The sequence below is a fragment of the Grampus griseus genome, assembly GCF_964374135.1.
Source record: "Grampus griseus genome assembly, chromosome: 18".
Classification (NCBI taxonomy): Eukaryota; Metazoa; Chordata; class Mammalia; order Artiodactyla; family Delphinidae; genus Grampus; species Grampus griseus.
Window position 1 is genome coordinate 11,313,203 of NC_139012.1, and position 22,694 is coordinate 11,335,896.

Consider the following 22,694-nt stretch of genomic DNA (forward strand, 5'->3'; position numbering starts at 1 on the left):
GTAGAAGGCAATTCTCCATGCATTCTGAACTTTGAAAGCTACTTAAAGGACTTTTAAAGGCAGTTTCAGCCTTATACAATTTTTGCCAATTGTGCTGACTTTAGAATCCAACATGCAATTCAGCCATGTTCCATGCAGTTTTGACTCTTAGCTAGGGTTGCAGGTAAGATACAGGGTGCCCAGTTACCTTTACACTTCAGATAGTTTTTAGTATAAGTACATATGTCCCATGTCTATCTGGAGCATATTTATTTAAAAACTATTTGTTGTTTGTTTTTATTTGCCAAATCCAGTGACCTTAACACTGATGGATCTTTGATTTACAAGGATTTGAACAAGGACTCAAAAGGGGCCTGCACAATTAAGGTACATTGAAATAAAACCAGGGGAAAACATTTGCAATAAAATATAGTTATTATAGAATAATAAGAAAAAGATGAACTACCCCTATATAAAAGTATACATGAAGAGACACTTCACACACAAAGATATACAAACAGCAAAAAGCATTTAAATAAATATTCAGCATTATTTGTAATGAAAGAATAACATATTAGAAAAAAGACATACTTTCTTTTCAAGCTACCAAGGAAGCGAAGTTAAAAAGCAATGATAGTGCCCCATGTGATTTCATATCTGATCATGAGACTTAAATATCCTTTTTGGAGGACAGTTTGCATTGTGTATTTTTTTAAAGCCTTTAAAATGTATATAATATGAAAGAACAATTCTGCTTCTCAGGATCTGTCCTAGAGAAATACTTAGAATGTGAAAAGATTTAGCTCTAAGTATGTTCACCAGTGTAATGTTTTTAAAAGTAAAAAATTTAAAAACAACCTAAATGTTCAACAGAAGAGTTTGTTAAATAAATTACAGTAGTACACCCATGCAAGGCAATACTGTACAGCCATAAAAGTTATATTGAGAAGAAGTAATAACATGGAAAGATGTTTAAGATACATTGCTAAATGAAAAAAGTATATTATAAAACAGCATGCACCTTCTGATTTCAGTTTTGTTTTTAGAAAATATATACACACTGTTAACAGAATGAAAAGACAGGCTATCGACTGGGCGAAAATATTTGTAAATCACCTGGCCAATAAAGGACTTGATTTCAATATAAAGAACTCTCCAAACTCAACAGGAAGAAAACAAACAACCCAATTAAAAAATGATGAAAGGCTTGAACAGACACTTTATCAAAGAGGGTGTGTGGCTTGCAAATAAGCACATGCGATCAACATCAGTATCCAATAGGAAAATGCAAATTAAAACCATGATGAGATACCACTAGCACCTATCAGAATGGCTAAAATTAAATTCACTGGTAATACCAACCGGTGACAGGGATGTAGAACATCTGGAAACCTCATATATTGCTGTTGGGAATGCAAAATGATACAGCCACTATGGAAAACAGTGGCAGTTTCTTACAAAGTAAACATACACTTACCATATGACTCAGGAATCCCACTCCTAGGTATTTAAAGTCTAGAGAAATGAAAACTTTTGTTCTCATAAAAATTTGTACACACACAGACACACACACACAAATTTGTACACAAATATTTATAACAGCTCTATTCACAATCACCAGAATTAGAAACAACCAAATGTCTTTCAATCTGTAAATACATAAACAAACCATGGTACATTCGTACAATGGAATACTACTTAGGAATAAAAAGTAATGAGCTGTTGATACATACAACATCTTGGATAGATCTTATACACACTGAGTGAAAGAAGCCAATCTCAAAAGGTTACAGACTCTATGATTCCATTTATATGACATTTCCCAAAACCCAAAGCTATTGTGACAGACAAGTGCTTGCTAGTTCCAGGGATGAGGGGTGAGGGAAGGTATGACTACAAAGGGATAAAGAGGGAATTGGGGGAGTGATAATATTGTGTACCCTGATTTTGGTGGGGGTAACACAATATATGCATGTGTTAAAACTCATAGAAATAGGTGTTGAAAAATGGGGAAAAAAATCATTTATATATGGAATCTAAAAAAGTGGTACAAGTGAACTTTTTTACAAAACAGAAATAGTCACAGATGTAGAAAACAAACTTATGTTTCCCAAGGGGGTAAGGGGTGGGAAGGGATAAATTGGGAGATTGGGACTGACATATACACAGAACTATATATAAGAGAGATAACTAATAAAAACCTACTGTATAGCACAGGGAACTCTACTTAATACTCTAATCACCTATATGGGAAAAGAATCTAAAAAAGAGTGACTATATGTATATATATAACTGATTCACTTTGCTGTACAGCAGAAACTAGTACAGCATTGTAAATCAACTATACTCCAATCAAAATTAAATAACTAAATAAAAATGGAGAAAAATATATAAACAGAAAAAAAGAATGGAAGGACACATGTGAAAATTCTTAGAGTGGGTTATTTCTATGCAGTCAGATACAGGTGATTTCCTCCCTCTCAGTTCTGCAGTATTTCCATTTTTAAAAATAATGAACATACGTTTCATCTGTAAAAATATTTTATATAGACAGGTTATATGTATTTAGACACATAAATATATATTATATATTTACATAGATATGTAGAAAGATTTTTTTTATAGGAAAACTTGAGTGATACCTGCCATTATTTCTTTTTGGTTCAGCCTTTTGGAGGCAAAGAAACTTCACCGTGCTATTGGAAAAATATCTTTTAGATAAGATGTTTCTTTTACTCATGAAAGAACTGGCAGTGCTCTCATCTTCCCATAAATCTTGTGCTCTGCCCAGGGCCATAGCACAGTATACTGGCCTCTGCTGCACCATTAGGTTTCTCATTAGCATCCATTAACCAACAACTTGCACTTTGTGGTATGAGGCCAGAATTCCTTCTGAAATGGAAAAATGTTGGTGTGATGATGTGATCATAGACTAAGTACTGTATTTGTTTCCCTTTCACATCATTCTAGTGTGTCTTACAAATGGATCAGAGTTCTCATCAAGAATTAAGCATTAGGAAGCTGCCAGGCATTCCAATAGCACTTGGCTTATGTGACTTTGCTCTACAAAAGTAACCAAGTTATGCTAGGTGAAGTTTTTAAATGGCTTTATCCAAAAATCTAGAGGAGAACTTAAACCAAGTGCATGAGGCCTCCTTAGTCATTATTTACCTCATCCAGGACAGAAGCCCAAGATTCTGACCGCAGACTGAGCAGCAGACCCCTACAGGGCTGTGGAGATCAACACTCTAACCACTCCTTGAGGGATCCCAGCCTCCCTCATCTATTCCTACCATGGCCACCAGCAGGAAGTGAGACCACAGGCATCCCACAGGCCAACTTGTTTCTCGAAAATCCACAGCTGTTATCGGACACTGAGCCTCTGTCTGACAGCTTGACTGTGAGCAATTGGCTGTCTTGAGAGCTATACCACGCAGGGCAAGGACATTCCAAAAGGCTAGGACAGGCAGGTTATAACTTTTTAGGGGTTTGGTCTTGATTCCCATTAACAGTTCTAGAACTCAAACCAGGACCAAAAATTCTGTATATTTCCACTGCTACTCAAATATATAGGTACATGCATAGAAAATGATCTAGAAGTAACAATAGTAAGCTTGAGGGGGGTGGGGGGACTTTAACTTTGTCTGTAACTATTGAAGTTTTTATAACTTATATTATCTATGTAATTTAAAGTCTTAGAATTCTTCTGGGGTGGGGAAAGATTGATAAATTCACCACTTTGTCATTTTATAAGAGCAGTTGTTCTGAAGGAGTTAAGGACAGGAGAATTTGAGAGAAATGAGGGTCTTTCATTCTCTCCTTAACTATGGAAATCTGGAAGCGAACACAGCACCTGAAGAAGGAATTAGGCTCTGAGTAACTCTGAATAGGGAAGGTAGCTTCGTAGTTGGGGAAAGAAGCTTCGAGAAATGGGGTTTGATGGTCTACTGATCCAACACATTGGATTATTTCTGTTCTAACTGCTGAGTGAATGAGAAGTGGAAAAAGATCCAGAACAAAGAGTGACCACATGACTGAAGGAAAGAGATGACATCTGGAAGGGTGGACATACACTGGACAGTCCATGGAGGCAGGAAGGCGAGCTGGGGGCGAGGGGCAGGGGATAGGTGCCAAACCGTCACCACCATATTTTCTTGCTAGTTGCATTGGCCTAAATATTGTTCATTTTGAAGATTCAAGATCTTTCAGGTTGCAAGGAAGAGGGGCACATTCAATGGTAACTCAGGTAATAGGGAATACACCATGTAGATTTCATGCAAACACACTGAGAGCCAGGTGAGACCTTTAAGAAAGAACTTCACGGAATCTGTGTGTCAGCCCGAGAGGAAGGTGGCAGCATTTTACTGGCAGAAAGTGAAAAGAAAGGGCACCGTCAGGCTTTCACTGACTCCCCACTGTGGGGGGGATTTCAAAGGTTCGTGTCCTTGAAGAGCTCACTGTTTAGTGAGGGAGCCAATGACGGTAATTCAGTGTGACAGATTCCGTAAAGAAGTGCAAAGTGAGGAGGGAACGGAGGGGAGATTGTGACAAAATTATCTGGGCAAGTTTTCTGAGGATTTGCTAACTGGGTTGGTGCGTGCAGGATAAGTGTGACTGAGGGGCGCTGAGGATTCAGCCCCAGTAGGACAAGAACCAGGACCACCAGGATCAAAGATTCAGACCTGGTAACAGAGAGGGTTGTAGAGCTTCAGCATAACAAAGAATACCCTGAGGTCTGCTTAGGGGAACATCGTAAGAGGTACCGTGTATGAAGTTAATAACTCCCACAGGACAGGCTTCCCTGGTGGCGCAGTGGTTGAGAATCCGCCTGCCAATGCAGGGGACACGGGTTCGAGCCCTGGTCCAGGAAGATCCCACATGCCGCGGAGCAACTAAGCCTGTGCGCCACAACTACTGAGCCCGCGCTCTAGAGCCTGCGAGCCACAACTACTGAGCCCATGTGCCACAAATACTGAAGCCTGTGCTCCTAGAGCCCATGCTCCATAACAAGAGAAGCCACTGCAATGAGAAGCCCGCGCACCGCAACGAAGAGTAGCCCCTGCTCGCCACAACTAGAGAAAAGCCTGCGTGCAGCAATGAAGACTTAACACAGCCAAAAAAAAACCCTTTAAAAATAACTCCCACAGAAGAGACTGAATTAAAGAATCAATCTCACAAGAAAGCTGAAGAGTTGGGTCACTGTTTAGCATTTTGAGAAGCTTGCTTCTGAACTGGTTCAAAGATGCTAACAGCAGAAAGGCAGCAGGGGGCTTCTTTCTTTTCTCCTTCCTTCCCTCCCTCCCTCCCTTCCTCCATTCTTCCCTTCTTTCCTTCCTCCTTTCTCTCCCTCTTTGCTTCCTTCTTTCCGTCATTAAGGAATTGTTTTTCAGGAGGATCAAGAATGAGAATATTTCATGACCTATCATTAAGAAATTGCAGTCAGTGATTCAGTGCAGGAGAATGAGGTACTATGTTAAGCTAAAGGCAATAGAAGTTCACAGAAGAAACAGGGGCAAATGTTCCACTAGGGAGAAAGCAAGTCACTAAAATAAAAAAACATAGCTATTAAATACATCCCACTTGTAAGTATTCAGAATTTCCAAGTAAGAAAATTAGACTCCTTGATGATGCCCTTAAATTCTATTATTTTTATTCTGGGTACAATCTGACATGTCTGACAAGAAAAAAGTAATGGAATAATTAATATGATCCTAGTTTTTATACATATAATTGTATTTTTCGCTTTATTAAATCTTAAGATATTATTGTAAAAGACATTACTAAAATTACATGTATATACTCAGTGTCTCTCAGAAAATAGAGTTCCAAGAATAATGGTGTGTCATTCTATATTTGAAGAAAAACATCTGTTTTTAGAGAAAACTTTCTTCTCTAATGCATTTATTCATTTAGTTCATTTGTTCTTTCCAGTTCTTTGCATGATTCTCTTTAGTAATAAAGTGAAGGCAATTTACCCAAAGATTAATATTTTCTTGCTAGTTGCAGTGGCATGAATATTGTTCATTTTGCAGATTCAAGATCTTTCAGGTTGCAAGGAACAAGGGCACACTCAAGAGTAGCTCGAGTGCTAGGGAATGCACAATTTGGATGAGGGAAATGTCTCAGTATCAAAGCCAGTAGGTTTCAAAGAAATCAAAGCAGTACGAAAATCATGTGTTAGGAGCTCAGAAGACACGGAAGTTGAGAGTCTGTTGTCCCCTAGGTTAGGGCCCTGTTCCCATGGATACTCATCAGCGTCTCCTCATCCATTTCTCCCGTAACTATTTTTTTTTAACATCTTTATTGGAGTATAATTGCTTTACAATGGTGTGTTAGTTTCTGCTTTACAACAAAGTGAATCAATTATACATATACATATGTTCCCATATCTCTTCCCTCTTGCTTCTCCCTCCCTCCCATCCTCCCTATCCCACCCCTCTAGGTGGTCACAAAGCACCGAGTTGATCTCCCTGTGCTATGCGGCTGCTTCCCACTAGCTATCTACCTTACGTTTGGTAGTGTATATATGTCCATGCCTCTCTCTCGCTTTGTCACAGCTTACCCTTCCCCCTCCCCATATCCTCAAGTCCATTCTCTAGTAGGTCCGTGTCTTTATTCCTGTCTTACCCCTAGGTTCTTCATGACATTTTTTTTCTTAGATTCCATATATATGTGTTAGCATACAGTATTTGTCTTTCTCTTTCTGACTTACTTCACTCTGTATGACAGAATCTAGGTCCATCCACCTCACTACAAATAACTCAATTTCATTTCTTTTTATGGCTAAGTAATATTCCATTGTATATATGTGCCACATCTTCTTTATCCATTCATCCGATGATGGACACTTAGGTTGTTTCCATCTCCTGGCTATTGTAAATAGAGCTGCAATGAACATTTTGGTACATGACTGTTTTCGAATTATGGTTTTCTCAGGGTATATGCCCAGTAGTGGAATTGCTGGGTCATATGGTAGTTCTATTTTTAGTTTTTTAAGGAACCTCCATACTGTTCTCCATAGTGGCTGTATCAGTTTACATTCCCACCAACAGTGAAAGAGGGTTCCCTTTTCTCCACACCCTCTCCGGCATTTATTGTTTGTAGATTTTTTTGATGATGGCCGTTCTGACTGGTGTGAGGTGATACCTCATTGTAGTTTTGATTTGCATTTCTCTAATGATTAGTGATGTTGAGCATTTTTTCATGGGTTTGTTGGCAATCTGTATATCTTCTTTGGAGAAATGTCTATTTAGGTCTTCTGCCCATTTTTGGATTGGGTTGTTTGTTGTTTTGTTATTGAGCTGGACAGGTACATGTAAACAAATGAAATTAGAACACTCCCTAACACCATACACAAAAATAAACTCAAAATGGATTAAAGACCTAAATGTAAGGTCAGACACTATCAAACTCTTAGAGGAAAACATAGGCAGAACACTCTATGACACAAATCACAGCAAGATCCTTTTTGACCCACCTCCCAGAGAAATGGAAATAGAAATAAACAAATGGGACCTAATGAAACTTCAAAGCTTTTGCACAGCAAAGGAAACCATAAACAAGACCAAAAGACAACCCTCAGAATGGGAGAAAATATTTGCTAATGAAGCAACTGACAAAGGATTAATCTCCCGTCATTATTGATCAGTCAACTCATTGAGTCTTGCCATTCTAACTCCCTTGAGAGGACTGAACTGATTTAGCCATCGCTGTCCAGTAGAGGGCTCTTTTGGTAGTCAGAGTTCTTGGCTGCATGTAATAAACTGCGCCATTTTCTAGGGCTGCCCTAGCAAAGTACTACAATCTAGGTGGCTTAAATAACAGAAATGCATTATCTCACAGTTCTGGAGACTAGAAGTCTGAGATCAAGGTATCGTCAGGGGTGGTTCCTTCTGAGGGCTGCCAGGGAAGGATCTGTTCCAAGCCTCTCTCCTTGTCTTGCAGATGGCCATATTCATGTTCACATGGCACTCTTCTTATATGTGTCTGTGACTGAATTTCCCCCTTTTATAAAGACACCAGTCCTAATGGATTAGAGCCCACCCTAATGACCTCATCTTAACTAATTACACCTGCAGTGATCTTATTTCCAAATAAAGTTACATTCTGAGGTACTGGAGCCTAGGGCTTCAAACTATGAATTTTGGGTGGACACAATTCAACTGATAACACAAACCCAAATCAAAACAGTTTAAGTTAAAAGGGGATATTACTGAAGATCTTCAGGAAGGACAGGGGCTCAGGGACAGTGGAAACCAGAGCCTGGAGGACCACCTTGACTCTGGTCTTTACTTCTCTGTAACAGCTTCATTTACTTCTCTTTCATACAGTTTACATCCACAGGGCAGGGGATGTGATGATTGACAGCTCCAGAGATCCACATTTCCATCATCAGAGAAGAGATGAATAATAGATTCTCTGGCTGCAAATTAAAACATTTCAGGATAAGGGCTGTGTTGTTCTGATGTGGTTTCAGAGCCCACCCCTAGACTAACTGCTGTGGTCACAGTTCTTTCCAAATATGTGCCACATGGTCAGAAGGAATGTTTCTCAAAAGAAGGAGGATATTTTTCTTGGTGGAATAAACAAAAGATACCTATTACCTTGTCCCTGGTGGGTAGAGTTCTCACAAAAGACCACCTCCAAAACTGCTTCCTGCCATTGGACCAGGTCCCTAATAATCATCTAATCAGTGTGGCTATGGTCATGGTGCACTGTGAAACCACCTGGTACCAAGCATGGCATCCTACATACAGGGATCTCTTTAGTAGGGATGTATGGACAATGTAAGCTTTTTTTTTTTTTTTTGGCTGAGCCGGGTTCTAGTTGCAGTACACAGGATCTTTGCTGCCACGTGCAGGATTTTTAGTTGCAGCAATGCGAACTCTTAGTTGCATCATGTGGGATCTAGTTCCCTGACCAGGGATCGAACCTGGGCTCCCTGCATTGGGAGCATGGCGTCTTAGCCACTGGACCACCAGGGAAGTCCCAAGGCAAGCATTCTAAGATATCTCAAAATTGCACAACGTAGCAAGAAAGCCCATCATATAGATGAATTTTATAAAGCCAGTTTATAAGTTGTTTTCTTATATATTTGCGCTCTCTACTTAAAGTCAAATGCAGAGGAAAATATCCTAGTTAATTGAGCACTGCACATGTAACATTCTCCAGTTCATTCAGGTTTTACCATGTTTTACTTATTCTGAAGTGTTCTGGTGACTAGAGATCATGTGTCAGGTAAAAGAAAAAACCGAACACTACATTTCCAGAAAACTGTCCACACAAAAACCTGCACACAAATGTCTACAGCAGCTGTGGTCACAGTTGCCAAAACTTGGAAGAGGCCAAATTATCCTACAACGGGTGAAAGGATAAACAAACTGTGGTCCATCCAGACAATGGAATATCATTTGGTACTAAAACGAAATGAGCTGTCAGGCCATGAAAGGACACGGAGGGACCTCAAATGTGTATTGCTAAGTGAAGGATGCCAGCCTGAAAAGGCTGCATACCGTGTGTTCCAGCTATATGACACAGTGGAAAAGGCAAAACTATGGAGATAGTAAAAAGATGAGTGACGTGAAAGATAAACAAAGCCTGATGCTAGTTCAAGTGATAAGGATTTTGGTCAGTTGCAAAAGGGAAAAGAACCCAGCGTGGATTGAATTTGACCTTGATCCATGCTGAGGTGACTGGGTGTTTAAAGGGAGAATGAAGATGGGAGGAGGGAGACGGGGTGGGTCCATGTGAAACCATCTGGGTTTGCTAAGTTAGGCTCCTTCCCTCCCACAGAGGCTGGGAGAAGGGGGCCCTATCTTCAGACGTTGGCTGGAACAGTCACCTCTTTGGGCAACCTTGAGTTTTCTCAGGCAGGCACTTTAAGAGGGGGTAGGATCATCCTAGCGATACGAACTTGAGATGTTAGAAACCATGATAGTGTTTGACCAAGTCTTCCTGGGCCAAGGTTGAGGCCTGGTGGAGAAGAGGGCTCAGAGGAGCCTGGGTAGAATTTGGAGAGAATTACTGTCAGTGGTTACCAGAAGCTTGGTGGAGCACAGGGGACTTCAGGGGTAGTGAAGTTATTCTGTATAATACTGTCATGGTGGATAGATGTCATTATACTTTGTCAAAACCCACAGAATGTACAACACCAAGAGTGAAACTTGGGGCTTCCCTGGTGGCACAGTGGTTAAGAATCCGCCTGCCAATGCAGGGGACACAGATTTGATCCCTGGTCCAGGAAGATCCCACATGCCGCAGAGCAACTAAGCCTGTGTGCCACAACTACTGAGCCTGTGCTCTAGAGCCTGTGAGCCACAACTACTGAGCCCGTGTGCCACAACTACTGAAGCCCACGCACCTAGAGCCGATGCTCCGCAACAAGAGAAGCCACCGTAATGAGAAGCCCACGCATCGCAACGAAGAGTAGCCCCCGCTCGCTGCAACTAGAGAAAGCCTGAGCGTAGCAACGAAGACCCAACGCAGCCAAAAATAAAATAATTAATTAAAAAAAAAAGAGTGAACCCTAATGTAGACTATGGACTTTTGTTAATAATAATGTATCAACATCTGCTCATCCATTGTAACAGGTATGGCACATTAATGCAGCATTTTAATAACAGGAAAAATATGTATGGTGAAGAGGGGGGTATATGTGGACTCTGTATTTTCTGCTAATTTTTTTCTGTAAAACTAAAACTGCCCTAAAATAGTCTATTTATTTTAAAATGGAATTTTCAGGTTTTTTCATTAGGTTTGAGTGGAATCATTAAATTTGAAGTGAATAACGCTAGTTGTTATTTTAATATAATATGTTACAGACTTGAAGATAACTTTAGCACGCTATGTGTAAAGGAAAAGTTACGATTGAAAAGTTGATTGCTTCAAAAGTATTGCATAATGTTAAAAATGTTCAAAATAAAAGGTAGCTTCCTACCCCACCCAGGTGATTTCTCTTAGGAGTTTGAAATCTCCCCACAACTACCCTATTTTGGTCCTCACAAAGTCTTGTGTGTGACGGCAGGGAAGCTATTATAGTTCCCACCTGGAGTCACTGAGGCGGTTTTCAGAGTTTGGTTTCCATGAGAAAACACCCAAAAGGCACCTATTCAGTGCCTGGCACAGAGGTCCTAAAGAAATAATATTTTCCCTCTCTATTGGAAAAGGTACCTCTTTATTTGGAAAAGGTACCTCTTTGAGGTAAAGCATTTTAAAACATGCTGAAACAAAAAGACTGAGGCTCTAAAAGGAAAAAGTTTTTCCCAAAACTGAGACAGGAAGCTAAGGAGCTGGGAGACTTCCTTCTTTATTTCCAGGGGCTACTAGCTTTATTAAGGCGTTAGCACACCCAGTCCCAGGAAGGCATAGCCTTTTGATTGAAAATACCCAGTGTTCGGTGAACATTGAGAAGGGCGCCCTATTTGGGTAATGCCTCAGATTAGATAACCAGCTGTCAGTAATTTTAGCGTTTGCTTGGTTTTATGAAATCTTGTATTGACTGAGGCATTCTGGTTCAGGTTTTGTTTTTTCATTCTCCACCTGTTTGTGGATAGATTTTTCTGAGTGGCGTGGAATTCCTTATTTTACACACTTACTTACATTTCATGCTAGACATTTGATGAAGGAAATTGAGCTGCTCTTTCTATTCCCTTATGAGCAGGAGATCCTGGGGTAAACATTGCTGTGTGACAAACCAGGACCAGTAGGAGTACTATGGAAACAAGCTTTGAAAAGAGAGGGAATTACCTAAAATTAGATCAAGCCAAAGCTGCCCTATTAGGTAAATCCCGTTGCTAAATTGCTTGAGGCAAGCGAAGCACGGGATAACACTGTGTTGGATGAAAAAAAAAAACTTCTTTAAGCCTTAGCAACAGGAAAATGTGTCAAATATCTAGTGTTATCAAGTTCTCTCTTATTTTTCTTTCTTACTTTTCCAACTTGAAAGAAGACATGGGGAATTATATATAGACAACCGATTCAGGGCATGGGGGTGGATGACCCTGTTTTAAAAAATGTTTGAAAGTAAGCACGTTAGTCACTTTGAGATCAAGTGATATTGCTGAGAAATTAGTGATCTTTTTCTAGAACTTAATGGACAGACTGTTTTCAAAACTAACCATTTGTTCTAGTTGCCCTACTTTCATTAGGGCATTACGAAAGGCTTTGAGGCATCATGGGGATTGAACTTCCTCAAGAAAAGGGCCATAACACAAGTAAGGGACGGGAGAACTGGGTATCTTGGCAAAGTTGCAATTACAGCTGTTTGTGATTTCTACAGGAGTTCCTTCTCCAGGGCTATGAATTCAGCCCAGTAGGAGAACTTTGAGCTACTGATACATACTTTGTCTAGCTATCTCATGCCTCTTGGGGAAATCTACAGGCTGCAGAAGGTCCCAGTAAGTGGGGAGACAGGACATTGTATCGTTCTTTTCTCTCTCCCTCCTGCACCCACCACTTATAGCATAGTCATCTGACTTAAATCAAAGTAAGAGCTCATAAATCATTAAAATCATAATTTTGAAAACTATGTATAAATTTGGGAAAATGCTTATGACGTCATATTACACAAAAGAAGCAAGACACAAAAATGAACTTTGCTACACACCACTGTAAAGCAATTATACTCCAAAAAAGATGTTTAAAAAAAAAACTTTGCTGTGATTACGACTGTGTAATACTTACGGATACATATGAACGTGGTCTCCAAGACAGCAGGACAAAATGAAAAACATCTGGTTTCTGGGGAGATTTTTAAAAGATCTCTGAGTCGGGTTTGCTTTAATCTTGCTGTAGTTGGTACAAAAAGAAAAAGAAAGGCAGAGTGACATTAAAAATATTGAATAAATGGTATCATACACCACGGAGGCCGCTCCAACAAGCTCCCATAATTACAGAGCGAGCCAGATGGTGGCAGGTAAACACAGCCTTGCAAAGCCGGGTTGCACTGAGCATTTCCCATGGGTCTGGGGGTTGGGAGTTGCTGCAGTCCCAGCAGGATGCTAGTGGGTAGATGCCCCCCAGCGATGCCTTATCTGGAACCAGAGCAGTGGGTGGGGTGGGTGTGAAGCACTGGGTGGACTCCGCCATCACCTAGTAACCAACCAGCACTGTACTATTTCCACACTTTGGCAACCGGTACAGCTGTACCAGTGCCTGCAAGCAGATAGCACTCCTGATTAAGAACCATCCTGAAAGAGAATGAGATGATGCTTTTAAAGCCCTTACTGACTATAATGCCCAGCACCTGGTAAATACTGCATACACACTGGCTGTTGTAATAGTGCTGTATTCCTGATTTCACTTTTGTTCTTATTAATAAGCAAAAAAGCACACAGCCTAGGGGTTCCACCAGGAGAGTATGGAAGTAGGGTTGTGCCCATCACACTTTTTTTCTTTCTTTTTTTTTTTTTTTACAGAAAGAGGTTTATTATCCCTTAATTTCGCTGTCCCTTTCCCCCAAATCTGCCCATCAGGTATTGCCTAGCTCAGCAGCCCTCTGGTCTTTGGTGGGGAGATGGGGACAGAGAAGAAGAAATAGCAAGGACTTGAACCTGGGAAATGCTGCTTCATGTCAGCACTGTCCTTCCAAACAACATTCATGGAAATACATTTCCCTAGACAATGAGGACAGGGGCCAGGAGTTAGGAAACTCCAATAAGGGTGCCACGTACACATCAGAAAAGCAGACACAGTGCTACAGCTGATCTTCTAACCTTCTCATTTTATCCATGAGAAAACTTAAGCTCCAAGAGAGTAAGTACCTTCCTCAACTTGGTAAGTTACTTTTTTTTGGTAAATGCATTTTCTTGTGTGTCGTTCATTTTACTTTATAAACACAGATACCTACTTCCAGGTATCAAGAATGTGTTAAGAAACACGGCTGAAAAGCACAAAAAAGGATCAGCAAGGGTCTGTCATTACACATAGTGCACAGAATGATTAGTGTTCAGATGAGTTCTGGAGGGGAACAGGCAGCCTAGGGATCCCCTCTAGCTATGACAGGCCCAGTCCCTCCTGGTAGAGGAAGCCAATGCCTGTTACTCAAGTTCCTCCGTCTCACCCATCATGGGGAGTGGGGGGTTTCCATTACAAGCCCAATGTGGCTCATCCCCTTCTTCTTCCCAGGAAAAGGAGCCTTGTGAAGATGCCCCCAGAGTCATGAACACTGCAGCCTCATCAACACTCACGTCTGTGGGTTTTCTCCCTACAAGCACCATCATTTCCAACAGAACGCTGTGCTGTTTCTAGTGGCTGACATTTAGTGTGTGTTTATTATGTGCCAGGCGTTGTACTAAGCAGTTTATATGGATTACTTCATCCTATCCTGTTAGGAAGATATTCTTATTCTGTGCATTTGCAGATGGGGAAACTGAGGCTCTGGATGGATGGATAAGTGGTGGGTAAAGCTGAGGTTCAAACCCATTCTTAACCATAAAATTGCCTTTATGAATGATGGTCTAAAATAAGGTAAATTCAAACTTCTTCAAATCTAGGGATCGATAAACGTAAAATAATGATATCTAACACTTATAACAAGCTTATGAAATAGGTGCTATCATTACCTCTGGTTTATAGAAACGCCTAAAGTACTTCAGGCTCTTTTGATAAAACCACATCCAGAAGAAGGAGAAACACACATAGATACAAGCACAAGACATAAGCAAACACACGTGCATTTAGACTTGGATGAAGAAATATACTCATAGGCAGAAGCATATTGTCTTCATCAGCTTGGACTGCTATAGCAAAATACCACAGACTGGAGGGCTTAAACAACAAACATATATTTCTCACGGTTCTGGAGGCTGGGAGTCCCAGATCAAGGTACTGACAGATACGGTTCTTTGTGAGGGCTCTTTCCTGGCTGGCAGATGGCTGGCTTCTCCCTGTGTGCTCACAAGGCCTTTCCTCTGTACCTGCAGGAGGAGAGAGACAGCTCCACAGTCTCTTCTTATAAGGGCACTAATCCCATCACAAGGGTTCTGCCCTTATGCACTAATCTAAACCCAAATACTCTGAGAGTTACCTCAGTAACCAGAGGGGGAAAAAATTCCCATTATAAACAGGTATTTGTTTTGCAGACAAAAGAGTATTTTCCTTGGAACCCCTTACTAAGACACAATTCCATGAGAGAGGTATCATTAATCCCATATTACAGATAAAGAAACCGAGAATCAGAAAGTTAAGTAATTTACTCAATTGTTTTAAACGCTTGCCAAGTTCGGGGGACCCCCTTCTATGGAATAGGCATACTTTGATTCCCTCTCTCTCTCCTAAACTTTTTTTTTTTTGCGGTACGCGGTCCTCTCACTGTTGTGGCCTCTCCCGTTGCAGAGCACAGGCTCCGGATGCGCAGGCCCAGCGGCCATGGCTCACGGGCACAGCCGCTCCGCGGCATCTGTGATCTTCCCGCACCGGGGCACGAACCCGTGTCCCCTGCATCGGCAGGCGGACTCTCAACCACTGCACCACCAGGGAAGCCCACATGTATATATTTTCAAAGATAGCATGACGTGACACCATAGAGCTTTTGTGGCTACCTAGTCTCTTTTGAAGAACTGTTAGAAAAACTAGATGATTGGCAAGAAAATCTATAGAAGGGAAGGAGGCAGGAAGATCCACGTTTTCAGCAAAGATGGATGGGTGCACTCGAGCCTCAATTAGCCCTTGTTCCCAAATATTTCAAATATTACTTTTTACTCTAAACACTTTTGGGTTGTTTGAATCTTTTATGAATAGAATATATTCCTGTATTGTTTAGCATAATTAAACAAATTAAAATGCCTACAATTAAAATAATACCAATTTATTTTATAATATTCATAAAATTCAGAGAAGTAAAAAAGATCATAAAAATCACCACTAGGGTCGTTTGAAAATGACTCTAAAGGCAAACTCATTTGAAAGATTGGTCATATACAGGATTCTCTTGCTCTGCTAAGCTTCATTCTGAAAATCAGCTACCCATAAGATATGTCATGAAACCCACCTCCAGATAGCTTTAATCAGTTGACTTAATTTTGCTGGCAGCTAATAAAGTCCCATCTCAAAACACTTCTAGTAACCACAGCTGATTGCAAAAGTACTGAGGGAACATTGTGATAGAAAGCTGAGCTGAGAGATGTCTAACGCACGAGAAATTTCTCGACTGGTATTTAAAAGAGACTTTGACTAAAACTGATGACTGTACAGCCTGATTCAACCAATAACGTGCGGCATTCCTGCCAAGTTTATTACCTGCTTAAATCAAATCAATAATCTTGGTTATATAAAGCACGGTTCAGTGGTTTCAATTTTCTCTTGTCATCAGAAGGACTGAATAGGAGCTGGAGTAACTAATGGAAATTCCTTTCATTCTTCACCAAGCTGAGTTAGAGGTTTCCTGAAGCCAGATTTTCTACCAACTGTATAAATTGTTAAAAGCCTCACACCCAGAAAGCTATTCACTGCCATTTTCTTCCTTGATGCACTTTTCCTTAGACCTACACTGTACTCTTCTTTGTCAGCACTGTTACATTATTCATTTTAAAAGTCCCATTCATTTTATAAGTGTCCTGGGGCTAGGATGCTTCTCCAATCCATTTTTGTTTGGACGGCTATCCCATTACCGCATTTAGGCCTCATAATGCCAAGAAGTCATCATTAATGGCACAGGTAACAAATCCAGTACTATCTGCTAGGTACTTCTGTGATCTTTAGAAAACACCCAGCACTGTCCGCATGAAGGAAAGGAAACCCAGCGAGACTGGGTAACTTATCCAGCTCATGGCAGTCAATGTCTGATGGATCTCCAACTTCAAAGTAATTTTGCCCCAGCACCACCTGGATTCTGGTTCAGGGCAGCACGATGCCTGGTATGCAGTGACAAAGGATGGAGCCTGGCTCTGAATCCAGGCACCCGAGGCAGTTTTCAGTCTCTCTACACCATTGACTAAAAACAGCTTTATTAAGGTATAATTTACACACCATAAAATTCACTAATTTTTAGTGTATGATTCAATGATCTTTAAAACTTTTACAGAATTGTGCAGACATCACCACAATCCAATCTGAGAACACATCCATCAAAAAAAGCCCCCCAGCCCATTTATAGTCACTCTCTGGTTCCCCGCCCCCATTACCAGCCCCAGGCAACCACGAATCTGCCTTCGGTCTCTATAGATTTGCCTTTCCTGGACATCTCATGTAAATAGATTCTCACAATACGTGGTCATCGTTTTTGTCTTTCTGACCTCACAACGTTCAGATCATCATTTTGACGTGGCAATGTATTCCGCTGACTGCTGTCTCTTTCTGCCACGTAGTCACATCTTGCCTTGTTGAGACTTAAGCTCCCTGGGGGTAGGTAGGCACAATTTCATAGCCCCTGTAGTACACTCTCTCAGTGTCCTGTCTCTTTCTCCTTGTTCAAACCATTTCAGCGCATGCCAGCCCAAGTTCAAACTGCTGGAAACTTCCTGTTTCCTTTTTAAGTGGAGGGCTGTTGGGCTATCTTTATGGCAGGGGCAAGGAATTAACTTTCCCTGGGAGCAGCCCTAACCAATGGCTGACTGGACACAGTGTATAGATACCCCAAGTCTCTCACTTCTCAGGAGCCCTTGGAGGTGTGTGTTCTGTACTGACTCTCAAAGAGTTTCCCTAGAGAGACCAAGTTCTCCTTGTCCACAGTAGCTCCTGGCTTGATTGCTGACCCCATACTGGCTGCCTTGCCTTCTGAGTCTCCCTCCCCTACTCCCCTTCTAGTGTTTTCTTTTCCCTCAAAATAAACTACTTGCACTGGGATCTTTGTCTCAGTGTCTGGTTCTGAGGAAACCCAAATTCAGACACTTCCCGCCATGTGCTCAATACATATTGAGCCCAGGGTAGATGTCTGTTCCACCCCAAGCTTCCTATTTTGCTACTTTCATCAATTCATCCCTGTTACATAATAGCCAACTGGTATAGGGTGGCTATAATAAAAAACAGATAATAACAAGTGTTGGCAAGGATGTGGAGAAATTGGAGCCCGTATACAACTGTGGGAATATAAAATGATGCAGCCACTGTGGAAAACAGTCTGACAGTTCCTGAAAAGATTCAACATAGAATTACCATATGACCCAACAATTCCAATCCTAGGTACAAACCCCGGAATCCACACAAAAACTTGTACATGCATGTTCATAGCAGCATTATTCATAATAGTAAGAAAGTGAAAACAATCCAAATATCCATCAATTGATAAATGGACAAATGAAACGTATTATATCCATACAATGGAATATTAGCTTTTAAAAAAAATGAAGTACTGATTCATGGAAGTACAAATGGATGAACCTTGAAACAGTATACTAAGTGAAAGAAGCTAGTCAGAAAAAGCCATATATTTATGGTTCCATTTATATGAAATATCCAGAATGGGAAAATCTACAGAGACAGAGAGTAGCTTAATGGTGGCCTAGGGTAGAGGGAGTGCAGATAGAGGGTTTGGGAAATGCCAACTAAAGGGTATCGTGTTTCTTTGCAGGGTGATGAGAATGTTCTAAAATTGATTGTGGTGATGGTTACACAACTGTGTGACTATAGCAAATTCACATTGAATTGTATACTTTAAATGGATAAATCTTACAGTATGTGAATTATATCTCAATAAAGCTTTTACTTTTTTTAAGAAATGCTAAGAAGTGTGGTTATTTACGAAATCTCCCAGGTCACCCTCCACTTATGTTCACAAACATGCCTTTGTATCTTGGCCCTCAGATTTCTGGCATCAAGATAAGATGGCAAATAAGTACATGTAAAGATGCTTCACACCATTAGTTGTTATTGAAATGCAGATTAAACCATAATGTGATATTACTACACACCTATTCAAAGGTCTAAATTTAAAAGATGGACCATACCAAGTGCTGACAAGGATGTGGAGGAACTACAGCACTCGTGCACTGCTAGTGGGAACGTAATACGGTATAGCAAGTTTGGAAGCACTTTGGGAATTTCTCAAAAAGTTAAACGGACACCAGTCATATTATCTAGCCATTCCACACACAGCTATTTACCCAAGAGAAAAGGAAATATATGTCTATACAAAGATTTGTACACGAATGTTCATAGCACCTTTGTAAGAGCCCCAAACAGGAAATAGCATTTTATGTACTGCATGTCTGTTTACCCACAAAATTCATATGTTGAAACCCCAATCCCAATGGGATAATGTTAAGAGGTGAGGCCTTTGGGAAGTTATTAGGTTTAGATGAGGTCACGAGTATGGAGCCCCCATCATGGGATTAGTGCCCCTATAAGAAGAGAAAGAGAATAGAGCTTCCTCTCTCTGCCCTGTGAGGAGAGAGGGAGCTCTCTCCAGAAGAAGAGAGCTCTCACCAGAATCAGGCCATGTTGGCACCCTGACCTCAGACTCCCAGACTCCAAAACCATGAGAAATAAAGGGCTTGTTGTTTAAGCCACCCAGTCTACGGTATTTTGTTACAGCACCTGGAACGGACTAAGACACAGCCCAATGGATAACAAATGGGTTAACAAGTCTTGGTACATCCATACAGTGGAATGCTACCCAAGAATAAAAAGGAATGAACTACTGATACCCACAACAACATGGATGAATCTCAGAAAAATTATGCTGAATGGAAGAAGCTAGACAAAGAAAAAGTACAACGATATGATTCCACTTATATAAAACTAGAAAATGCAAACTAACCTATAGTGATAACTGATCAGTTGTTGTCTAGGGAGGGGGGTTAGGACGAGAGGCAGAGATTACAAAGGGGCATCATGAGAAGACCTGGGGTGTGATGGAGATGGTCACCATCTTGACTGCAGGGATGGTTTCAGGGACACACACACACACACACACACACAAACTTAAACTGTACACTTCAAATATGTGCAGTTTATTGTATGCCAATTATATCTCAGTTTAAAAAAAGACATCTCCAAGCTCTGGGTAGTTTACTATAAAATGTGCTAATCATAATCTTAGATTTCCATATTCCATTTTTCAGGATGAATTTAACTATATTGTTAAAAAAAAGAAAACCAACCTTTTTAAAAAAATTTCTCTATGTTTTTTCTCTTTTTGATTTTTAGATTACTATATGCACAGATTTCCTATGGTCTGCTATACTTAAATAACAAAACAGGGTATAGAAGAGAATATGGGTGAGCTAAAAACCATGCAAGGAAATACAAAGGTCATCTAATCTGAGGAACTATTCAGTTCATAAAAGTTTATTTTAACATTCCACCAAATGGTCGTTTCAACTGTGCTTAAATTTTAAAAGATGAGGAACTCACCTTTTCCTAAGACAGTCTATTCCATTTGGACAGTTTTATATTAAAATGTTATCTACATATTGAGCTGAAATCTGTCTCTCTTTTTTTGGCTGCACCGGCATGCCATGCAGGATCTTACTTCCCCAACCAGGGATGGAACCCGTGCCAGAAAACCAACCTTCGATACCTACATTTTTTAATCTTCAACTTCCCACCTGGCTCTTGGGTCTGCTAGCCCCTCTGACTTTGGCATCTGTTGCAGCCACAGGTAGGAGATTCCCTTTCCTAATCTGAGCCCCAGAAGAGCTCCACCAGCTGGGCTACTGCTCAGTCTCCTGCAAAGAGCTTCCAGGCTCGAAAGGGAGCAGACTGGTGGTTACAACACAAGTAACAAATACAATGATAGAGCTCTGGGGCGCAAAGCCTAGGCCCTGACTCGCCCTACAGGCCTGGAGGAAGGCTCTGAAGAGGAAGTGTTGTCAGAACTGAAGAGTAGGAACTGGTGAGGGAGGAGGCTGGAGAGCTACATGGCGTGCAACATAGCCAGAGGAGAGAGGAAGCCCAGTGGGTTTGGGGGAGCTCAGGCAGTGGTTGAGAATGGTTGGCAGAAAAGAAAGAGATGGGATGGGGGGTGACGATGGGGAGAAGGAAGCTGTGGCGGGAAGAGAGGAGGCTGGAGAGCTGAATGCCCTGGATCTGAGGGGTACCGGGGACCCACTGAAGATCTTTATTTAGGGGAGAGCTATGATCAGAGTTTCAGCTTAGAAGGCAACTTTGATGTAGGCAAATGCTAGGATGGTATAAATAATTCCAGCTGAACCTACCTGGTCTTACATCTCTGTATCCTTCATCACTGCTTGTATTAGTGTTCTGTTGCTGGGTAACAAATTACCATATACATCATGGCTTCAAACAACACACACACTTACTAGCTCACAGTTTCTGAGTCCAGGCTGGCTTAGCTGGGTCCTTTGCTTAGGGTCTCACAGGGCTACGCTGAAGGTGTCTGCCGGGCTGTGTTTCCACATAAAGCCTCCAATGCAGGAGAATCCACTTCCAACTCATTCAGGTTGTTGGCAGAATTCATTTCCTTACAGGTATAGGACTGAGGTCCCTGGCCTTTGCTGGCTGTCAGCTCAGGTCCTAGAGGTTACTTGCAGTTCCCTGCCCCATGGACTTCCTCAGCAGGGCTTCTCCCTTCATCAAACCATCAAGGACAACCTCTGTAGTTCATGCCGGCAAGGTAACACCTTATGTGTGTGTGTATATATATATATCTGTATATACAGTGATATAATTGTATAATGTATATCATAAAGTAATCATGGGAGTGACGCCCTACCCCTTTTACCATATAACATAACCTAATCAAGTGGGGTATTGGTTAGAAGCAAGTCAAAGTCCCTGCCCACCATTCATCAAGTGAAAGGGATTACACATGGCTTGAACTTGGGGGATGCCCTAGAATCTGTCTTCTGCACTGCCCAGATGTAAGGACTTTCAGCCTCAGGCTCCTCGTCCAGCACGCGGGGAGAGACGTATATATCTTCATAGTTCTTTGCTGCCACTTCCAGACCTTGCTCCTCCACCCTCCAATAAGAATATTGCTCCTTCAAACTCCACCGTTTGTCTCTGTCCATCTTTTTTTTTTTTTTTAATATTTATTTATTTATTTGGCTGTGCTGGGTTTTAGTTGCGGCATGCAGGATATTCGTTGCAGTCTGCGGGATCTTTAGTTGCTTTAGAAACTCTTCTGTGTCATATTATCACACCCTAGGTGATGTCAGGGCTTCAGAAAAAATAAAAGCACATAGCTGTCCTTACATAAACATTGGAGACTTTTGCCAGGCAGGACTGGGGTGTGGTCTAATACATGTCATTGAGGACAGTAAACTTTGTTTACTTAGAGTCAAATCCTTAACATTTTCTACTCATTAAAGGACAAGGGAAAATAGTAAGTATAAGATCCCTAACTTGGGAGCTGGTGACCCACATTTACCATGGTAGACACTAAATATATAAATTACTTCATATGCTTTTTCTAATTATTTTTAAATTTCTAAAACTATCTTGAAAAATTTCAAAAATATAGCAAAGTTGAAAGAATTTTACAGTGAACACCTATATACCTATCACCTAGCTTCTACTACTAAGATTTTATTATATTTTATCAATATCTATCCTTTTATTGTTTCCTCCACCCATCTACAACCTATTCTATTTTTTGGGGGGGACAAAGTAAATTTCAAACATCAGTACACTTTCCCTTAAGTATTTAATTAAGCAGAGTTCAATATCTGCTTAGTTTTTTTATTTTAGTGTAAAATTTACTTTCAGTGAAATGCAACTCTTAAGTGTACATACACTGTTTTGAAGATGCACATTTAGGGGTGGGATAGGGAGGGTGGGAGGGAGACGCAAGAGGGAGGAGATATGGGGATATATGT